Here is a 22,656-nt window from a genome sequence, read left to right as displayed (position 1 = left end):
TAGGAATTGGTCTATGATTTAACCAAATATGTGCCAATGCTTGAGGCACTTTGTAAAGCCAACATTAGTACTCCTTGAAAAACCAAACCACCTTTAATCTCAGACCCTGTCAGCTATCGTCTGGTGACTTTGGGAGCTCTTGAAGAAAAGTCCCCATTTTGAAAGGCTTTGGGCAAGAAATACATGGTCAAGACTTTTAGTATTCATCTAAATTATTGCTTAAGAAAGATTTAAGAAAAAGGATTTGAGAAACAGTTAGGGGACGGTATTTACAGATAGACTGCAAGCTGCATAGAGACACATCTGAAGAGACAATCATCAAAATCATTCAAACTAAAAAAACCCCACACAAGACACTCACACGTTTCCATTTCAATGCAACAAATTTGCGTCATTTGCAATATCTTGCACACAGCCGCATAATTCAGACTTCAACATAATTAAACGTAATGAAACTCAACTTAATAAAAATAAAAAAAAAGCTGCAGCTATACGCAAACGTTACTCCTCCACATCCAGGCTGCCTGGTTCCACCTCATTAAAATAAATCCATGACAGGCTTTTAAAGAGGGTGGATCCAAAGGTGTACCTAAGAGGGTGAGGGTGAAGATATCAGGTGACAGGGCAGGTATTATTATTACTCACCTTGTGACATCACAAGGTAAGCAGATTTTAGATAGACTGTCAGACCATGTTTTTAGACATGGGTAGACCACAAACAAAGGACTGGGCTGGTTTAGGGCCCATTTATGCTTAACGATAAATACGGATACAGAGTTTATTGTTGTCATAAACTTTTGACTTTGGGCTGCCCCACCTGGTGGATGTATTGGTCAACAGTGCCAACATAAAGGGCACACAGAAGTATTTGGGCAGTGACGGTAACATCGTTTGAAAAGGATGTATATACTTTTGTACATAAAGGAAGTATAAATGGACCTTTATTCCACATTTAGTGAGTCCACACGCTGGACTCACAAAAATACAAGCAAAACCACTAAAAGGTTGTGTTTTTTGTTTTGAATTAGTATGTTCCCTTTGGAATAGTAATTTAGACATAAATTCATCAGTTTTGTTCTATTTGAGATATGTGGAGCCACAATGATCAGGGTGCAGAATATGACTTTGGCAATCCCTTAGGGAAAGAACCAGTTTAGATCCATAGGTGCAGATTGGGAAGTGTGAAACTGATATGCAGCAACAGTTCATTAGACCAAATAAAGCAGCAGAGAAATATGTGTTAACAGTGAATAAACATTAATGCTAAAAAGGTACCTATGTATTCCCAGCAAACTTACTCATAAGTAACAAAAGTCTTTATCAAAGTCATGTCAGATATGAAACTAAATTACATGCTACAGTAGTTATGCTCAACACTGGTGATGAAATGGCACTGTACTTTAAAATCAATGAGCCAAATGACTTAATCTGAGCTAAAAGGTCACAGACTAGCCAAAATATAATAAATAGAAGAAATAAGTTATGTTTTTGGTCTATTTTGAAAATCTGATTCTTGTCCAGTGAGAACAGGACCCCTAACCCAGAGTTGAATGTATAAGCGCTGTAATTTTTCCTTTCATGATTGGGATCACGCTTTGTGGAATGATTTCTGCATCACAGCATCAAATAACATAAAAAAGCTGAGCCTCTCAGCAAGTGCTATTAGCTTTTGGATATAATTTGTCCAGGACACATTTATTATCGCCTTTTTCTTTCAGCTATTGAGTTATGTAATGCTGTTAACCAGCCCAGACCACCTCTGTTCCCCTCTCATCTGTGACATTACCACAAAGCGGCTCACTCCGAAGCAGTGTGTATGGCCTTGGGGTCCAAGTGTGTGTTAATGTGCGTCAGCGGTGCGGTTCAGACGGAGGTCGCAGAGAGTAAAAGCCCGAAGGGAGGCAGCCATGAGCCCCGGCGTGCAGACTTATGCTAATGAAAGCGTTTCTGATGGCTGCAGCAGAGAGCATCAATCTTATCTAGGGAGCATGACGACACTTTAAGTCAGCGTGGCAGCTCTCACACTTAGACACACACACACTCAACACAGCTAACAAAGATACTGCCCAGACAGATACACATACCCAGAATAACAGTGTATGTTTCAGTGTACTGCACACTGTGTTATCCTGCATTTCACGCCATTAGCATATTTCTTAACCCATATTTCACAGCATGGTTTCAAACGTTCTCAAGCTTATAATTAACTGCTGTCATGGAAAACAAAAAGACTCAAGATGACGTGACTGTGACAGCAAAGTGTGTTAGACAGCATATTTCTGCAGTGTTATGGAACTAGGGCACACATTGTTTCTTCCTCTACACGGATAAAAGCTGATTGGCAGTAAAAAAAAGACCCAACACACCAGTGGAGCACAAAAAATAGTAGAATGAAATATGCATGAAACACTCTGACTCAGCCAAATCAGGTTTTAATGAGTGTGTTAGATTTCCTCACAACGTGGAAGCGGTCCCCAAGCCCCATCCATATCTGTTGGCCTTCTTTAAATATTCAAATGATTCTGAGTCATTTTCTGACGTCATCATTCACCACACTGTTCACTAAATGTTGGTGAACAGAGAATGTTAAAACCCACCAAACCTAGGAAGCAAAAGTTGAGTTTAGAGACCATGTATCGGAGCAGACTGTCAATCTGTTCATATTTGTCAAAGCAAATCTTGGTCAACTTGAAAGTTTTGGGGTTGAAAATTTGAGCCTGTTGCTCTGTTGAATTACAAAATTTGACTTTTAAGGACACTGCAAGTGATGTGCATCTTCCAAACTGACCCAAGCTCGCTATCAGGATATGAACAAGTTTGGTCTCAACCTTATTGTCCCCCTGTCCCCAGCTGGAGCTGGTCTGCTTTCACATAGCTTCAGGGCCAATAAGGGCTTAGCACACTTTGGAGCTTTTCCAGAATTTTCCAAGCCTGTAGCATGTCAATGCTAACTGGTGCAAGACCTGATGTTTTCCCACAAGGTGAGGAGAAGGAGGTGAGGACGACATGTTGGTTCTCAGGTGTGAGCTAAGAAGTGACAACATCGATCTGTCCTTCCACCCACCCTTATTGGGAACGTAAGATCTAACTCCAATAAGACGGATGAGCTAGCCGTGCTAACCCAGCAACAGAGGGAATACCAGAAGGCAGAGTAACATCATGCTATTCACAGACATGGCTAACTGAGCTAACACCAGACACTGACGCCACAGTGGAAGAAATTCACCTGCTGTGAGCAGACAGGATCCAGGAGACAGAGCCTGAACAGACGCCTGAAGAAGCTCAGTCCTCGACCCTGTGGAGGTGGAGGCTGGCTGACTGGAGAATGATAGACAAGCTGTCATCATCTATTTTCTTATGGAGCTTTTTGCACTTTCTGTACACTTTCTTACTGTAGTTTTCACAATTGCTGCTGTGACTCCTGAATTCCCTCTCAGGGTTAAATAAACAGTTTTCTATTCTATTACACCACCAGACCAGTAGAGGGCAGCAAGAAAAAGTTGAAGGCCATTCAACAAAAAGATGACACCTTAGAAGGCACAGACAGGCTGGAATTATCATGTGATACACAACAGTTTGCCTGTTAGCATGAAGGATTTTCATGTTCTGTTCATGTTTCCATTAAAACATGACGACAGATTTTAAATGCTATGGCAGAGATTGTCAGGTTTTTCTGCTTGGTGTGTGCCTTATTAGTTACTCTCAAACCATGACTCTTATCTGATGCTGAGCCACCTCTGGAGGTGTGTCAAGCCTAAAACAAGAGGTGAGGTTAAAAGCGTGTTTTTCTTGGTTTTTGCTGGTTTTTGCACCCCCTGCGGAGAAAGTATGCAGTATGGTGTACTCAGAGCACTAGTGTCCAAATTAAGTCTCTTAGAACGTCTGTACCTGAGTCATATTAACCAGGTCAGTGTCTTTGATTAAAAAAAAAGTAAAATATGATTTAAAAAACAGGTGCCCTCCAGGATGAGCTGATAGCATTAAATGATTAATGGGTGTCCATTGATCATTCTTATTCTAATAAACCTTGGGGATATTTCTTTAATCAAAGTTCGGAGCAGCTCTCTCTGTACTGAATGAACCAATTTACTGAATGACTAATGCTACAAGATCTTCTGCTTGTGGTTCAAAAGTTAAAGGGCAGCCAAATACCAGTGTAAAGGCACCTGTTAGAAGAAAGGATGAAACACAGAGCCAGCATGATCTGCACAAACAAGTAAAGACCAACCAAACACTGATATTATCCCGTGAATAAACTCTGAACTGCCCACAGGCCATCAATATTCCTCTGGAAAGAAAGCCCACATCATGGGATAAGCCTCAGGCGCTCCTGTTCTTGAGAACACAAACAAGGCTTACGTCGGCCTCCTCACCCTGATTTCCATCTAATACTAAAAGCTTTCCTTCTGGGGAATTTCAAACATCTGGCTTTGTTTGGGCTCAGTTCCGGGAACAGATCACAGCTCCGGTCCACTCCTGGCTCTGTGGCGGCTGGCCTGGCTGAGAGGCTATCCTCCCTGGACGCAGATAAACAATCTTAACAGGCTAGTTTGAAGCGGGGGTAAAAATAGCAGTGTGTTGCAGCCCGTGGTTTTTTGAAGTTAACTGGAAAAGAGGCCTGAGGGGAAGAGAGGAGGAAGGGGAGAGTGTTACACCTCTTACTCAACAGAGACACGCACGGACAGCAAGTACAGAGGAGGACATCAATGCAGAAAGTGTGGGCTTATATCAGATGGAGGGACGTATGGATGTTCAGGGTCGACCCTGGATTGTTACTCTGTCACGACAACAGTATGACTCATGTATCCCAGAGTACAGGCTGATATCAGAGTAAAGAAGATGCTGCTTTTAGCTTCCTAGATTCAAAAAGAGAGATGTGCTTTTTGAGTGTGTGTGTGTTAGCTAGAGGAAGGAAAACAGAGAGTGAAAGAGATGGGGGGGAGAGGTCATGACTTAATCTTGACACATCACCCACTTACAGTAAAGCAAGATATTTAGTCATTCCTTTGCCAATAAAAGCGCCTACTCATCCCCCCAAACCTCTTACCCGCTCTAACAAACACACACACACATATACACACACACACGCACACACATTCAAAGCCCCCCTGAGACCTTTCTGGATTACACTGCAGTTGTTTTTGAGTCTGACACACTTCTCCTAAAGCCCACTAAGCTATGAGTCAGAAAACACTCACACACACACACACAAATACACACACACACACACACTCTTAAATCACAAAGAACAGCCTTTAGTGGCGACGTGCTGCCAAAAGCACCTCATCCCGTAACTCACACACTCTGGCCTTGCTGCCAGGCAAACACACAGCAGCTGTGTGATTGATGCATTCAGCTAACACACACACACACACATATGCACACTCAGAGTTAGTCAGCAAAAGCACTAACCGCAAGCTAAATTGTAAATCTGCAACTTCCCCTTTGCTTCCCACTTGGCTCGGTGCCATCTCAGCTTCCCAACATGAGCGCTGTGTTACAGTAAGAGCTGAAAAATTCCTTGAATATCCATCTGTCGACACTTCCCTGCTTTGAGCCTGACAAATCTTCTCATCTAATTCCAAATAGAGCTCCTCTGACATCTGATTGTGCTGCAGGCATGTGGGTACATAGTAAGAAAGTGTAGGCAAATTGACTATGAGCGAAAGATCCTCATTGAGGTCGGCTGGCAGCAGTGTAAACAGTCTGTGTGCAAATGAAGAGTCCTCGCTCACAAAACCCTTGGCAAGAGTTCAGCGTTCAATATCTGTGAATGTGTTGATATTTACATTCCTCAACATACCAACGCTGCTTCAGTGGAGAGGCTGCATTCAAATTAACCACAGCTTCGACTGGTAAACAAGCTGTCAACTGAAGCAAAACGAAAGTTTGATGAATCAGTCAACATCCGATCCAACTCACTTTTTATTGTGCTCATACCAGTCAGGATTAAAAGGAGACGTAGCATCAAGCCAAGCTGCTGAGACTTGCTTTGTTTTGTTCAGTCATTTTAAGTTTTTCATGCATCAGGAAATGTTGGCTTTCAGATGTCATCACCAGACATTTGCTCATTGGATTCATTTCCCGTTGTACCTTCGGATTACTGTTTCACATGTCAAACAAATGGGTAAAAGAATTGAACTAAAAGAATTAAATTTGGAAATCTGAAAAAAAAAAAACACCTGAAAAAACAAAATTTGGCAAAAGATATAAGATAATTTCATCAGTTTAAGACTGACAAAAATGGTTTATTTGACTTTATCTTACAGCTCTTTCGTGTTTTGGAAGCCCAACTCACAGCAGAATAAATCAAACGTCCAATCATCTTCAACAATCTTCAGTGCAGCACTCCACCCCACAGTCTGAATGTCAACTGCCAACACGTCCCCTCCTTACATGAGCAGTTTCCATCACAACCGGATCAGAGTTACTCCAATAACAGTCAACTGCACCCCTGAGAGCCAGAACCTACTCTCTGAGTCTTCAATGGATGACAGCGCGGGAGTCCAACATCCCAAGCCATTCTCCTCTGACAAAAAAATCAATAACAACAGGAAGCTGTTCGTATTTCTGACTAAATCTGTCGGTCCCATCACACCAGGTTACAAGACAAGACAGAAAAGATAGCAATCATGCTGACAGAGAAAGCTGTGTGGCAAAGAAACAGGAAAGGGGTACTTTTATGTTTTAACCTGAGGCTTTTTCTGGCATGTCTGGTTTGTTAAAGGCCATGAGGTTTTTAGATTTACTCTGACAGACAGCTTCAACCAGGGCGTGTAAACTACTTTTTCAAAATCTAAAACAGCCAATACTTCATTTTCTTTGAAGCAACAAGGCTTTGTCAAAAACAGCTACCTTTGCCTGTCACAGAGAAAACACAGGAACAAGCAAAATGTTTTCAATTCAAGGCAACCGATTCCCATGTTGCACCTTATGGTTTAACTGTTGTCATTAGAGTGTGGTGACCTTTAAGAGAGTGATGTTTATATTTTGAAAAGTAATTAGCATACACTCAGAATAGCAGTTTGAGCCTGTTAATGGTAAAAGCTTTGAATAGGGCTACATTAGCCCAAATATTACATTTCAGCCACCACTTCCCTGGCTGCTTACTTAAAGAGGGGGTACAATGCTTTCTCATAATTTAAACATGGGTATGAATTAATGCTGGATGTTCATACTGTACATGACGAAAACCCCGAACGAAGGGTTTTCTGTAACACCAGTGTGAGGAAAAAACAGGTATTTTTTTGTGAGCTGTAAATCATTTGAAGCTACCAAGGGGCACCAGGGCGGTTTGAACCCTTGGGGAAAAAGTCAGCATTGCCCCTCTTTAAGTAATGCAAAAACTTTCTAATGTAATCATTTACACTTTGTAACATGAAGAAATCCTGGTTGCAAAATACTGGAATCACCCTGGAGGAAAACACCTACATGTGAGCATGAACTCCTCTGTTTTTTGGCATCAGTGCAGATACAGAGTTTAGAAACCAGTTCCTTCTTGGAAATCATTCAAACCACACTAAACCTGCACTGGAAAGGTTAAAAGAAAGCAGAACTAGACCAGGATTTATGAATGAGAAGAGCATCTCTTTAATGTCAGGGGAACAAAGCCAAGATAAACATAACCCACAAACAGTTCAGTGATCACTAGTTGAAAGACAGAAATGTAAGTACTCACAGTTTGAAGACAAAATAAATGAGCAAACATGGAACACAACTGAGCCATCAATCAATGACTGAGGGCTTGCCCCAACACATTAGTTAGTGCAAAACATTTTGAAAGCATGCAAGGACACAGTGCTATTACTGGAGAAGTTCTGTTTTAGGTTTGATGGAGTGGTTTGGTTTGATTCCTCTTTCAGGGCCTTACTTTTGACAGCTTGGTTCTCTTTGCAGAGTTTTTTGACTGGACTTCAAAATGTCCGTCATGATGTAACATCCTGACTCTTGAAGACATGCTAAAGCCTTGAGCTTTGGCACTTTATCAGTACAAGTTCATGTGAAATCTGTCATTCAGACTCTCGTGTGGACAAAACTGTACTGCATCAAATATGTCTGTCTAAACACCAACCAAGGTGTTTTTAAGAAAAGTAAAATTTAGCCCTCAAATTATGCCAGTTTAGTCTCACCTTCATTGTAAATAAGTTACACAGATGCCTCACTTCCTTACTTAACTGGTAAAACCCTGGAAAAAAAGGGGTTTTAAGTTTGCCACCTAGCATTCCGGTTTCTATTTCTAGAGAGAAATCAATCACCCTCAGATAACCACTGATGGGAGCTGGGATGTCATGATGGTGGATTGCATCTCACCTGCTTTTTCTAGCCGCTCGTCATACAGACTGTTTCTCCTGCTGATACATGCTACTCTGACAACAAACACACTACAAACAGAAACTGCAACACTAAACACTAAACTGTGTGGAGATTGGACAGTTTAATGTAGAATCTGTGATGAAAGATTAGGACTGCTTTAGTGGAACAAACTATTACAAAGAGCCCTTTTACCGGCTCAGTACAACTAAATCTGAAGTGCTCTTACAGCTGAGTGTGAACCATTTGTGACTGGATGGATATCAGATTACGTGGACAAGTGAGGCTGAAATGAAGATATACTTCTGAGGCTGTGAGCAATAACAGGCAAGCTTAAAAAAAATCAGAGCACATGTTAAAAATGTGTCTAAAATTACTTTTTTTAAAACTCTATAGCTACAGAACTGAAGTTGAAAACTTTAACAAACACATTAATTGTCAACATGACAGTGTAAACTGGTGCTGGTAAAAGTGAGCTCCTCAGTCTCTCTTGGAAGTGGTTCACTCACGCAGGCCTCAAGAAAACTATTATCCACTTTAAAGTCTGCTTTTAGTTTGTGGGAACTAAAAGCAGAAGTACAACTAATTTATTCCAGCATATCAAGCAGAGGCACACAGCTCAGCTGTAAATACATGTGGCACTGTAAGTTACACGGAACAACAGCTGCGGGCAAAAAAATCCTTGTAAAGTAGTTCAAAAGTGTTTCATGAAACTATTTAAATGTATAATTTTTAACCTAACACAGTAAATACTTCTTATAACTAATTGTCCAATCACCTTTTCCTGGCCTAAATGGCAACAGGTGAAGAGCCTGCATTCATCAACTTGCTCCAAGAAGAACTCTGTTGTAAACATTAAATTTTCCTTTTTTCCTCTCATCATACCAGATCGTAGAGGCTTTAAAAGTTGCCTGTAAAATAGTCACAGATACACCACACGCTTGATTGTTAATGATACAAGAATTATTTGTATAAACCATCTCTAGAGAAGCGTCCAAATCAAGTCATGGTCACAGCCTCCATAGGCCAAAAATCTCATTCATGTATTGTAAAGTTAAACACATCCACCTGCAGCTCATTCCAGTGTCCATAATGCTCTACTACCTGGATGTAAACAAGTACAGATGGCATCTCGTCGTGTGGCACTGTTTGTGTTACCACTGGACTAGAGTAATGTGTAACCAGCATAGGCATGGGAATGTTCACCTGTGAGGAGGACTGAAGGCTGGTGGCGCTAGCTTTGCTAATGTAAGCCTGATTCTGCACGACATCATGACCTACAGGCACTGTGATCACATTTTTAGCCATATTAAATCCATTGTGTAGATACTACTGTTTTCTGAGTGGATTCTTACCTTCAGTAAAGTCAAGTCAAAGTTTTAATTATTTAGGAAACAAATCCCTTCAGAACGTCCAAAAATGAAACTCTGTAAGTTATCCAGAATCCAGGATACTTTTGGTGCTTATACAACTTTAGCTGATTCCTCCAGTTAGTTTAGAGGTTTGAGTTTGAGCTTTAACTTTCTAAACAAGACCCAGGAAAAAACAAATGTTTAGTTCTTTCAAGAAATATTCGTAGGTGTTATGCCAGCAACTAACATAACATGTATCTATACTGCTGAGTCACTCAACCTACACCAAGCAGCACACACCCACTAAAGCCTGGCACTCTGATGTCACACGATATCAACTTTCCTTGACTTGCCTTGTATTGGAGGAAGTGTCAGGCTGCGCCCGTACCAAACGTCACGGCTGGTTCTAAATTGAGACACGAGGGTGTGTTACCAAACAAAAGGCTTTCTCTTGTTGCATGGAAACAGGAACTGTGGGTTTTTCTGAGCCACGTTATTGACCTGTTGACTCTGCTGGAGACAACAATGGGGGCTGGTGACGGAGTGATAGGTGTAGAGGGACGTCACTAACACACAGAACTTTAGACAGCGTGGACACAAACCTTAACACTACCCGCAAACCAAAATATAAATAAAGCTATAAAAAAGTCTAACTATGTGTCTTAGGAAGCTGAAGCAAAAGCACTAACATATTTAGACGATGCTTTTAGACTTTAACGGGTTATATTAGTAACAATAAGATGATGCAATGAGAAGAAGGAAAGAAAGAAAGTAAGAAAGAAAGAAACAGGCTGACCATGGTTTAAGAGTTGTCAGAGGACTTCTTTGCCTATTAACCATTCTTATCACCATGAAAGATTCCACTTTCCTTTTTTCCCCTCTTTTCTCATAAAATTTTGTACTCATGGCTGATTCCGCAGCAGGATTAGCAAACAGACATTAGTGTTCTGTTGAAGTGTATTTGTACATGGAGGAAGTCTCCAGTCAAGGCTGTGTTAGATAAAAGAACAAAATGTCTCTGAACATACTGCTTTTGCTGGGCTGTGAATACTTCACTGCTCTTTAAGGACTTTAGCCTAGCTATGACCGACTCTTTCTTGGACTTACACAAGTACGCTGTTTCTGACACAGACTGTGGTCTGAGAAAGAGCTTTCCAATTAAGTCAAACAAAACATTAATGCACTTTCACAAGTCATACTGTTAAGAAAGTCCCACTGTCATTATCTGTTTCTACATTCTCTGACCATCCCTTTATTGAATTCATTACTTTTAAAAGAATACCTACTCATCTGACATAAAAAGCGTATGCTTTCTCGTTCCAGAGGTTAAAAGTTACACCCAGGTGCAACACAATCAGGGTTTAAGTCTGACTTATGCACAAGGCTTAACTTGAGTCTACTGTGACTTTTTGCCTTTAGTCAAAAGTAAGGTAACACCCAGGCATTCACCCCGCTGGTGCACTAGTCCAGCTAGTTATGTCACTCAGCTGTTTATTTGGATACTGGAGCACACGTCATTTCCCTGAGACTTTGGTGGGTAGCGATTAATCAGTTAGTCTGGTCACGTCTTTTAAGCTACCCAAGAGCAATAAATCAGAGTAGCTACAAATCAAAATCAGAAAACAGTCTTCAACAAAGAAGAGTAGATGATAAAAGGAGCTCTGTATTCATTCAGTTCCTTCCATAATAAACATATGCTTATGCAAGAGTCACATTAACACCACAGAGAACAATGGTGCTCGTGGGAAATGCAGTCTTCGCACCAGAATCAACACAATACAACAGCTCCTGCCTGAATCATATGAACCACATTTTCCCAAACCATACATTGAATCAGTGTATACTGGTGTAAAATTCCTACCATCATTATTAGCTTGCAGGAAATATATTGCATCAAAGCAGTGAAAGACCATGAAGAAGAGGTTTAAAAGATGCCCATTTAGGCCTCATGCTAGCATCACTGTTAGTCCAACGGGAAAAAAACAACAACTTTCAGCTAAGTCCAAAGTTACATCTTTTACTCATCTTTGTTTCCAAAACATATGAATATGTTTTTGTTAAGTAAGATGACTTACAGGTTCCAGTGTCAGCTTTGGCAGCTCAGCAAACATCCCTCTGCTTCGGTCTCTTCTTTGTTCTCTGTGGGTGGAGGAAACAAAAATTGTGCTGGTTAGATGGCCAAGCCTTAAAAACATTAACCACAATCAAGATTTCAATATATGCTGGCACGTAACCCTGTTTGTCCATTCATGCCAAAGTTGAATCCCCATTCATTTCTAGTGAGAAGAGAATGTTCAGTTCTGATCCCACAGAGCTTTCAACTGTCACCAAATTAGACTTCAACCAGCCAACATACTTTGATTTATCACGGTATCATGCTAAAGTTAGCCAGCTACATGCCGTCATGATGTCCTGTTATATCAGCTGTCTCAAACATCCTGCCATTTTGCATGTTAATGTACGCAGTGACCAGGGATCAGCTGGTGGACTTTGCTATTCCGAGCCTCACCCTTGTTGACAACATTTATGTAGCAACTTCAAAAACAGTTCACACAGAGCTTTGACTAGCAAAGCAGTAGGAGGACACTCGGATAGCAATGCGACAACAGAAACCTCAACAAGTTGAGATGTCCGGGTAACATTAAAGCAAAAGAGGACAAAAGATTTAAGAATGGCAAGAAGCGCAGGGTCAAAACCGTTAGATCAAAGAGTTGTTTTAAGGTTTGAAAACCCCTTAACAGAAAGTCAGTAAACTGGGCTTAATTAAGTGACTGAAGAGAAGCCATTGATTCATATCCTTCCAGTCTGAGGCTCCCTGATAGCCAAACCTCAATTCTCTTTAGACCCAAAAGGCCCAGCCTTAGAAGTGAGTAGACTAGCTCATATGGTGTCAACATTTCTGCAGTGTAGCTTTCAGCCAGACCCAGAAATAAAAGAGATCATTAAAATTATGAAAGTACAGATAAATCAATGACACTCGAAGATCAGAGCAGTGTGATGTTGTGAAGCTGTAATTGGCCACCAGAGCTTGTTCATTTGTTGTTTGTTATTCATGTTCAGGGTTTGAAGCTGTGTCCTCATGACCTGAGGGATCTGGAAACCCTAACCTTGGAAGTAAGTCTTGGCAAACCTTCAGTCTGTTTGGATCAAGCTAATAGAACAGATCAACCAGGACAGGAATTCGCATGCAGGTGTGGTATTGAGCATTTGGTATGAGCAACTACTTCGCATACTGTTTTACTTATCGTACAACACTAATGTGTCTTCCTTTTCCTTTCTCGGTAAATTGCCGCCACCTACTGGGATGATAGTGTTTAATGATATATAAGCTAACAGTGAAATGCAAGTAGTTCTTGATGATTCTTGAAGAGGTGATACCCATCTCACAGGTTACTGATCACTTTAACAAAATTTACTATAGCCCAGGGGTGGCCAACCAGTCTGAGACCCAGAGCCACACAAATTACTGTGGTACAACTAAGAGCCACATCACACATGTGGTCTCAGAGACACACTTCCTCTCACACATAAACGAAATGACATAAAATGGAAAGCAATACATTTCCATCTATCTATCTAGATAGCTATGAGCACGAGTGATTGAGAGAAGCACATGTAGAGAAGAGAAACCGAAACTTAAGTACGAATCTCTTCACCCAATGTAGGCATCAATACTAATCCCAATGTAGGCATCAATATATCAACATTTTAGATTGATGAGCACACCACTACTCATAACAATACACATATCTAGGATTGTTTTTTTTATGAATGGATCAAAGAGCCGCACACTGAAAGGCAAAGAGCCACGTGCGGCTCAAACCATAAATTGATGCCATAGTAACTGATTGCCATCAGCTTTATTCCTGCTTTCCAAAATCAAAAACCAGAGAAGCATACTACAAAACAGGCCTGACAGAACAGCTATATAAAATTCCTTCGTAGTATTTGGTAGTCGAGTTTTACAAAAATGTTAAGTCTTGAGGCAAAAGCACTACACATATTTTTTCAAGGTACTTTACCATGGTAGAAGCATAAAAATCCCAGAATAATATCTATGTTAACAGTAATAAACTATTTCTGTATACATTAATGTCATCTCCTGCTCTTAACACATGATTTTGTAATCTCCAGACTCAAGCTGCTGACGGTACACTATGTACCTAAGCTGTTTAGCTATAAGGGGCAAAAGATGCATGTGCTGTGTTATATGTCTGAAGTTAAGACGGCATTTGCACTACTCGTCAGGACTCTCCACTGCTTTCATTGATATCAAGGGCTTCTTCATTTCGGGCAGCCTTATTCACACAAGATTTATGAGCAAGGCTCAGAAGTGGAAGTACTGATGTTGTTTGAACATCACTGTGGTTGATTTACACAATGATGGTTCATCAAACCCTCATCAATAGCAGTTTTGATTCAAACCACGACCAAGACCACACAGAGAAACATCAAACAGCAGGATGAGATCACAGCTCCTCTGTGGCGTTTGCACTTCAGAGTCAGAGGCTCCCTCACAGCACGTCTACGCCCATCAGCATATAAACACACCCCGCTGTGACATGGCCTCTCCGACACTACATCCAACCCAAACAGAACCCTTGGCGTGGTCGCTGCCTGACATCCCAAACCCAGCAGGAAATGATGTAAGCTTGGCTTGGTCACAAATCCGGCTTCGGTCTGAGGGCGATCCATTGGCGCCTGATAATGGTCAGGTGTCAAATACAGCTGAGGTTGGATGAAACATGTTTTGGGCTGAGCAGGTAAAGGAAAGGAATGAGGGTTGGGCGATCACACAAATGCATCAGGGATTAGCGATGAGTTCAATCTGCTGCCAGAGGAAATTCCTTTAATTTGATTGTTTATTAAATGAAAAGACAAAATCAGTTTTGAGATCTAAGTTTCAGTCGGCTCGTATGACACCAGAGAGATGAACCCTCTGCCTTTAGACATCTATCACACAATATCTGCTTAAATGTATGCTACAGTTTCCAACAAATACAGACAATAGGAGTCCATATCTACAATGCTTTACTGTGTCACTAAGATAACACTTTGGAGATATTATCCTTAACATGAAGATCCATGTAATCCAACATCTTTCAGTGATGACAAAGCACATGTTAAAGTAGGTTGAGGATGTTAAGGCGCAGATGACAGTAGCCTGATTACATTTGTATTACAGCTTCTCTCGAGCTATACAAACCAAACATAAGGTAAAATACTATGAAAACACCAAACTATATGACCAGGTCACAAATAAAATAGATGCCTTGTCAAAACCAGACACATGAGAATAACCACACAAGTTATTTAACCATATGACACAGTCACACCAGCAATACATAACTGAAATACCCTTACAACTGAAGATACCACAACCTAGTGCCAACCATACAACTAGATATCTCACCACAGTAAAATACATTAAAAAAAACCTCCAAAATGAAATACATGGAAACGACAAATTACTTTTCCACAGCATATAACCTAAAAAACCAAGTCCCTCTCAAAGACTAAATAAAACATGACAAAACGACTAAATATGTAGCCTTAATTAACTCATTAAAAAAAGTAACCAACAACCAAACAATGAGAATAAAACTAACAAACAGTATGTCGTTTCCAATCAACACCACCTCAGCCACCCAAAATTGACATGCGGCTAAAACTAGATGGAAACAGTAAGAATGTATCACAAAACAACCAAACAGGAATCAATCTATAAATAAATAAAACAAATAGGATTAAAGTGCTGCAGTTAACATTATACCTCTTTAAATAAAATTATAAAAATCAAAAACATACAAATGTTAAAAAATCAAATCAATTACCTCATAATAATATAGTTGTGATGATGTGATTTTGTTATGTTTTGCCTTTAAGTCTCTTCTTGAGGCAGCAAAAACATTCACAGTTTTGAGAAGTTGCCTTCAGTAAATGATGCATTGCTGCAAATAACTCACTTATTAACTGCTTCCTACTTCCTACTTGAAGTGAGATCATTGACACAAGGAAAAAAAAAGTCTGAAAAGTTTCACCCGGTGATAACGTCATTACTTTTGCACAATCAAAACGTGTGGCTCAACCCAGGCCAGGGATCCTGTAATAACTCTAAATGTTTTATGACTTATTGAAACATACAGATATTCAAAATACTTTACTTTTAGATAATATTGGCAAATTTTTCAGATGCCAAGTGTATACAGTCTGAGATACAAACAGTCTTGTTCAAAAAAACATGGGGAACATATTGCTTGGTCAGTGCCAGTGACTACAAAATGATGAATTTTTATAATTGTGGACAAGACAGTGAGTGGTGTCAATTGGGACACAGCCCAAATAACAGGCATCCAACTGTCACTTGACACAACCACACCCCTAGTTATAAATAATTTTTAAGTCTTTATGAAAAATAAACAGGCGAGTTACATAAAAACTCCACCCAGTTCAGCTCTCATGAACACAGAAAGCAGCGACACACAGCGAAATCTAAAACGTTGAACCTAATGGAAACTGACCCTCAAGTGGACAACTGAGAAACTGTAGATTTTAAACAAGTCTATTTTTTTAGTAAGGAGTGGTAATCACAATGTATTATCTTGTCCAACATGCACGAGGATAACCTTCAGGGAGTTGTTGTTGTGTGTTGTTGATCATATAATTATGTTCTCCCAATGAACATCTCAGCTTGCTAGCTAGCTAGCTACTTTGCTTGTAGACAAAAAAAACAACATTGAGATTCTTATCGCCTAAAGTCATCGGTTGGCATTCACAGAGAGTGCATCAGCAGTGTTGACAGCCAGTGAAGTTGGGATATTAGTTAATATCCAGGTTAATGAATGTACCCATAGCAGAAAAAGGGTGGAGTGTTATCCGCTGTTGGCTCACCCACCACCACCACACATGTCCATGAAGCCTGTATACTTTAAAACTTGCACAAAATTGACCTTGGCTGGCAGTACTTTAAAAACATTAATGTTAGAAGAGAGAGTCGTACACGTGAACACAACATGTTCACTTTCATCCCCTGAACATGACAGGGAGATAGGCGCTCAGACCAGTTTAGATGCTACAGTGGGGTTAAAGCTGCCTGTGAATGGATTTGCCATAGACTTGCTTTTATTTCTTTGAAGAGATATGAAATAGAGAGAATAAAACAAGCTGTTTCACACTATTAAGTGTCCATTGAAGCAACCTTACCACCTCCTGCCCTCCAGCTTCATCTTCTGTTGAAAAAACATCACATGATGTTTGACTCACTACCTACATTTGGCATCTCATCAAATCTCAGACTTTTACCCCTCCACTCCACATCCACACACTCACACACTCTACCTCCTCCTGTCTGACACCCTCCCTCTGCCTGTTTATCTACCGTTCAATAATGCAGAGCAATATAGAGCCATAGCTTGGTAATTGTCCACCTGCAGGAGGGGAGGATCACGCCGAGCCCGGCAGATCAAGTTACCTTCCACTGAAGTGAGTTCATGTGGGAAAGCGCGCTGGCAGGTAAACAAACCCAGGCGGGTGCTGCATGGAACAGGCGTGATAGACACACACACACACCCACTTACGTAAAAAGTTCTGTAAAGAAGTTAAAGCTAGTTCTGTATAAGCAAATACCATGAGAGCTTTTTTACAGTCTGTTTTACTCACCGTGTCCTGTGCCATGTGTGTGAAGATAAACTGTTCCTGTTTTCTCATCTGCTCTTCCCAGCTTTCCTTCATGACCATCATTTACAGGAAAAACCTTCCTTCTCCCTTAGAGTTTGTCTACAATCCCAGCATCTTCAAAACACTGTTTCCCCCTCCTTTGGTTTTACGTTCAGCAGTCTCAAACCATCCTACATGTGAGCTCTCAGTTCCTGCTTCTTGTGTGTCCTGACAGTGACAGAGTTACACACTCCTGTTCCTCCTCTTGTGTGTGTGTCCTGTCCCACAAAACAAGGTGGGTGTGTCTCTGTATCAAGCCAAAAAATGTGAGTAAAGAAGAGGAAGCACACACCCACGTGCAAGCAGACTCTGGATCTGTTACATGTGCGCGCATAATGTGGGTGTGACTGTGCGTGTGTGTGTGCGTCATCCTGGGAGTGTGTGTTTGCTCCAGCTTTCCCTGTTTCTGTTCCTGTGTTATCATTTCCCTGACTCCATGAACACAGCAGGAACCTTTAAGGCTGATAGAAGAGGGTAACTGAAGAGTTTGGAGATAATGCAGTTCCTACAATGGCCACTTGAGGCCACCCCTGAAGAGGGGCTCCGGATTTGGAGTAGCACAATTTGATTTGATTCGGTACAAAACGATCAGATGTGATATGACACAGTAAGAGAAAGCACAATACAATACGTTACAATATAATACCACACCACACTGTATGTTACGATAAGATATGATATAAGAGACAACTATACAAAAAGACAGGATAGCTTAAGATGAGATATAATTCAATAGGTTACGATCTGATGGTTTGCAAAGATAGGTTATGATAAGAAAGGTAACAATATGACAGCTTACAATACGAAAGGTTACCATAAGATACCACACAGTAGAATACAAAACGATATGATGAGACCAGACAGGGCATGGTATGATGCACTTTTTGTCCTAATGGAAAATTTGATTCCCTTGATTCATTGTGGTTTCATTTGTTATGGAAACTATGCATTCACACCTAGACATTGCTTGACTGGGTGAGCAAGATGGCCACCACTCTATTTTAGGAAACACTACAGCTCAGCTTTTGTAGAGTACGGCATGAGAGTGATTCAGAAGGGGAAATCCACTCTTACTTTTGTTACTTTTTCATTCTTAATCTAGATGGGTCAACATTTTCAACACATACAGAAATTAAAATATTTCCAAATCTTGTTTAGCGGTGCTCTCAATGGACCTGGTACTTGTATTTTGTCCATGTGGGCTGCTAAGATCCGGTTAAACTGAAAGGTCCGAAGGTCTTCTAAATGAAAATGACTTTTTGTTGATAAAAACAGCTGTTACATGTATTTTTAAAGGGGGTAAAGCAATTTAAGTGAGTCTCCAAAGTATCAAAACCATGGCAAAATACTGCATTGTTTGACCTGCTTGAAAGCTTTATTCCAAAAAACCAAAATGTTATGCTCGAAAAAAAGATTATCTTTTATTTCAGCAACCTGCTATCAAGATTTGATCTAATCTGATTACCTACATGATATTACAACTTTAGCAATATAAAGTAATATTATGGTTTAGTGATAATATTTCTGTTGCACTGCTGGGGCTAAAGAAAATTGAAAACTAGTTTTTTTGGAATAAACCGATAAACCTGGTAATGTCAGTGCCTTGTCTCTTCTCACTGAGCTACACAACAGGATCACAAACAAACTGTCTCTGCCCAGTAGTCAAATAAAAAAAATCTTATTTCCTGTGGCTCTAAATTGCTCTGTCAGCCTCCAACATATGAACTGAATGGTAAACAGCAGGAGAATGAGCGCAGCAGAGGGACTCTATAAAAAGAGCCCTCGTCTCCATGGCAATGCCAGAGGCAAAGAACGGTTCAGTTGGAGTGGCCGCAGCCCCCCACCGTCCCCCAACACACACACACACACACACACACACACACACACACACACACACACACACACACACACACACACACACACACCCTTTGCTGCCACCTTCTCTCTGTAAACACACAGCATTGTGGGAAAGTAAACGTGGTTCACATGGCCTCCCTGTGGAGTCTCAGACTTTATCAACGTCACACTCAGCTGCTAATTGTCACAATAATAAGGAGAATTTTACTCTCTTGACTTTGAACCCTTGTTTTGACCCTCCCAAACAGGTCAGAGGTCAAGGACAGTATATTTGTTGACACCGACAAAAAATGAGTAAAAACAAAAGAGTGCTTCATTGACAGTGGGAGGGATTGCATTATCGTTAAAAGCTACAGAATTTTTTCAAAGAAACACAAAAAACGGGTTAAATACAAGGTGGTGGTTTTATCTTCACAGAGGCGGAGACAGTCTTTCCTTTCTCAAAATGAAGGATTTGATTTAACCATCCAAAATTAGTGAGAGAAACAGCATCTAGCTTTGTTGGAAGCTCAGCTAACAGCCTCTTCTATGTCAAATGAAGAGCATAGATGAGATTACCTCATTAAACTATTTTAGCTCAAGTTATCATTGAGATCACTTAGTTCAGAATGAAAGTCCACTTTTTTGGATACTTTGCCCTGGTTGGGAAAAACCTTGTAAACAATAAAGACAGAGGAACACTTGGACCTCAACACAAGCATTGAAAACTTAAGTGGCAGCTCAGCTCAGAGCCTCCACAGACATACTGTTTAGAATAGGGGAGTGCTTTATATAAAACTTTGTTATACACAATAAATATTTTGATATATACGAATATATAAGTACATGAAATGACCTTGATGCCATGTATTTCCCAGTCATCTGGTCCCATGACAAATGTTGGATCTTGCACTATAAAACAGGTGCACGTGTCCCTAAATATTACAATCCACACAAAATCCTACTACCAGTGAGTGTAAGGTAGCACATGTGTCTTTGTTTATTTGGGTGAACTACCCCTTTAAAGGGCCACAGCGATCTGTTTCCAATGTGCAACGGAAGTATCTGGGTCACAGCAGTAAACATAAATACAGCTGCTCAGAGAAGGAAAGCAGAGCAGGAGCAGTGCCTCCAATTAGAGAGCATGATCCATGGCTACAAACACACATGCACACACACACACACACACACACACACACACACACACACACACACACACACACACACACACACACACACACACACAGCTAGGTTCAACCTTTACGAGTGTGTGTGCGAAACAGAAAGGGGGACTGCACACGTGTAACCTGAGCGATGAGCAGGTTTCTTGCTAATGAGCCTGAACTCTCTTTAACCTCCTGCAGAGATTCACCTTCTGACAGAATGAGGCCCTTATTTACACACATTCACACACACACACACACATGCCTTCACACTAATCACACATGCCTTCTTACATCATTCTTAGGGGACATTAAGTAGACCAACACTGGTTTACTGGAAAGTTACTATGAAGCCCCCAAAAGCTGTAGTCCTCATTGGTCAAACAGACCCCAGTAAACTAACTTTATGCTCACTTAAATGTCCCCATGAGGTCGATAAATCAGAACATTTACCTATACACATATGTGTTTTGATTCTTCAGTTTTGGGGACAAAATAAAGGTGAAAAACTGTTTGCAAAAACACTGGCTATATTCTTAAAACAACCTTTCCCTGTAATTAGACAAGAGGAACCCAGTTTACTTGTTTTTCAGCTATAGCATCCACAAGATAAGACTTTATCAGTACACATACACACCTCTTCTTACAAAACACACCAGGACATTTTATAGCCACATTTGGTAGTGACGTAATCTAATACCAATTGGACAAGCAGTCACCAGTTAGCGTCACATTTTATTTAGTGTCCTCTGGTGTATGCTAAATCATAACATGCACACACTCAAAAACAAACTCATCTCCTTACATCACTTCTTGGGACGTTGCTTGGACACAATTTTATTTACTGAGGTTTTATTTAACTCTAATGCAGACATTGTCCCAGGTTTGACAAGGGGTTCACAATCAGCTGAAATTTTATGGTTAGGTGTCCCTAAAAGTATGCTAAATCAAAACACACACATACACACATAAGCATGCATACGTGTTTTCTTCTACCGCTTGTTCCATGCAGTTACATGTTAATTTACATAAATCTTTGACAGGATCTTTTCACTTTAGCATCTTACAAAGTAGACTATACCAGACTGCAGGCATAAGTTCATACATTAGTATCAGGGAACATGACGTAAATGCTCAATTCACATGCATCAGAAAGTAGGTTTAATTAGATCACACAAACACCCAAAGTAAAGTCACAACAAAGTAGAAGTAGAACGATAGCACAGCAGCCCTTACCTGTCAGCTTACTGGTTGAAGATGTGAGAAGTGTGTGTGTGGGCAGATAAGCTATTATAAACGTGATGTTGTAGCAGTGCAGGGCAAAGGTACAGCAGTGCCACACCCACACTTGCAGCCATTAACAAAACCTGGTCAGGTTCCAGGAACGGTAGAGAAACATGAGGTGGAAAAGCGCTGAGTCAACAACTGAGTGTGTTTGAACCAGGAAGAGTAATAAGTAGAATGGATGTCTCAAAGTGAGATATTTCAAGCTTGAGTTATTCTAATCTCATGATGCACCTAGCTGAACAACACACCTTTACGGAGCAAGATCCCAGAGAGCCCAAACACTGGAGACCCAGGTGTAGCTAACATTAGCTCTTCAGATTAAGGACAAGCTGCTCCACTCAAACAGTCAGAGCTCTGTAACTTGGTAAAATAAAACCAGTGATGAGAACAGTAGTGCTAACAGAGCAAGAAACCAAACAAATACGTCAACGTTTACGTAATAAATCCATCTAAGGTGCCTACTTCAAATGCTCTTTACTCAAAAAGAGGAAAAAAAGAGAAGAGAAGTCAAACTCCAGGCTTTTTCAGACTGTCCTCTTTTCCTGCCGCTCTGAACTCGACTGAGCCCATCACACAGCTACTGAACATAATTATGTGTGAGTGTGTGAGTGTGTGTAAGTGTTTGTCAGAGACTTTGCACTGTCATCCATACTGCAACACTATTAAAAGTGTCATCATGCCAGCTCTGACTCAACAGGCTGAAAAACAAGAAGACCCCCCCCTCCCCTTCCCAAACCACAAAGCACAAACATGAAAAACATAAACTCATGCCTGTGGTTTGGCCTTACTCTGAAGCAAGTGTGTGTTTGTGTGTGTGTGTGACAGGTGTCAGCTCAAAACAGGAAGTGAGTTACAGTTTAAGAATTCAGAGAAGTACCCTTGGTTTCGATGTTCGATGGCAAGAAAAACCACCGAGTGTGTGTCTGTACACACACACACCCACACACACGGCAGGATGTGTTTATCATCATGTGTCAACACTGGTGCTGTGT

General features: G+C 40.7%; 1 long non-coding RNA gene across 1 annotated transcript in view; it reads right to left on the bottom strand.

Moving 5' to 3' along the window:
- Positions 1-22,656, bottom strand: part of LOC141810727 (uncharacterized) — a 71,117-nt gene that overhangs the window by 6,223 nt on the left and 42,238 nt on the right. The window contains exon 3 of the long non-coding RNA XR_012600115.1: positions 11,738-11,801. This is a non-coding gene — a long non-coding RNA (uncharacterized LOC141810727). The remainder of the gene's footprint in view (positions 1-11,737; positions 11,802-22,656) is intronic.

The sequence above is a fragment of the Halichoeres trimaculatus genome, unplaced genomic scaffold, assembly GCF_033239565.1.
Source record: "Halichoeres trimaculatus isolate MK-OKI-2021-1 unplaced genomic scaffold, fHalTri1.1 fHalTri1_scaffold_21, whole genome shotgun sequence".
Classification (NCBI taxonomy): Eukaryota; Metazoa; Chordata; class Actinopteri; order Labriformes; family Labridae; genus Halichoeres; species Halichoeres trimaculatus.
The sequence above is the reverse complement of the archived record's forward strand: the minus strand, read 5'-3'. Positions and strand labels throughout refer to the sequence as shown.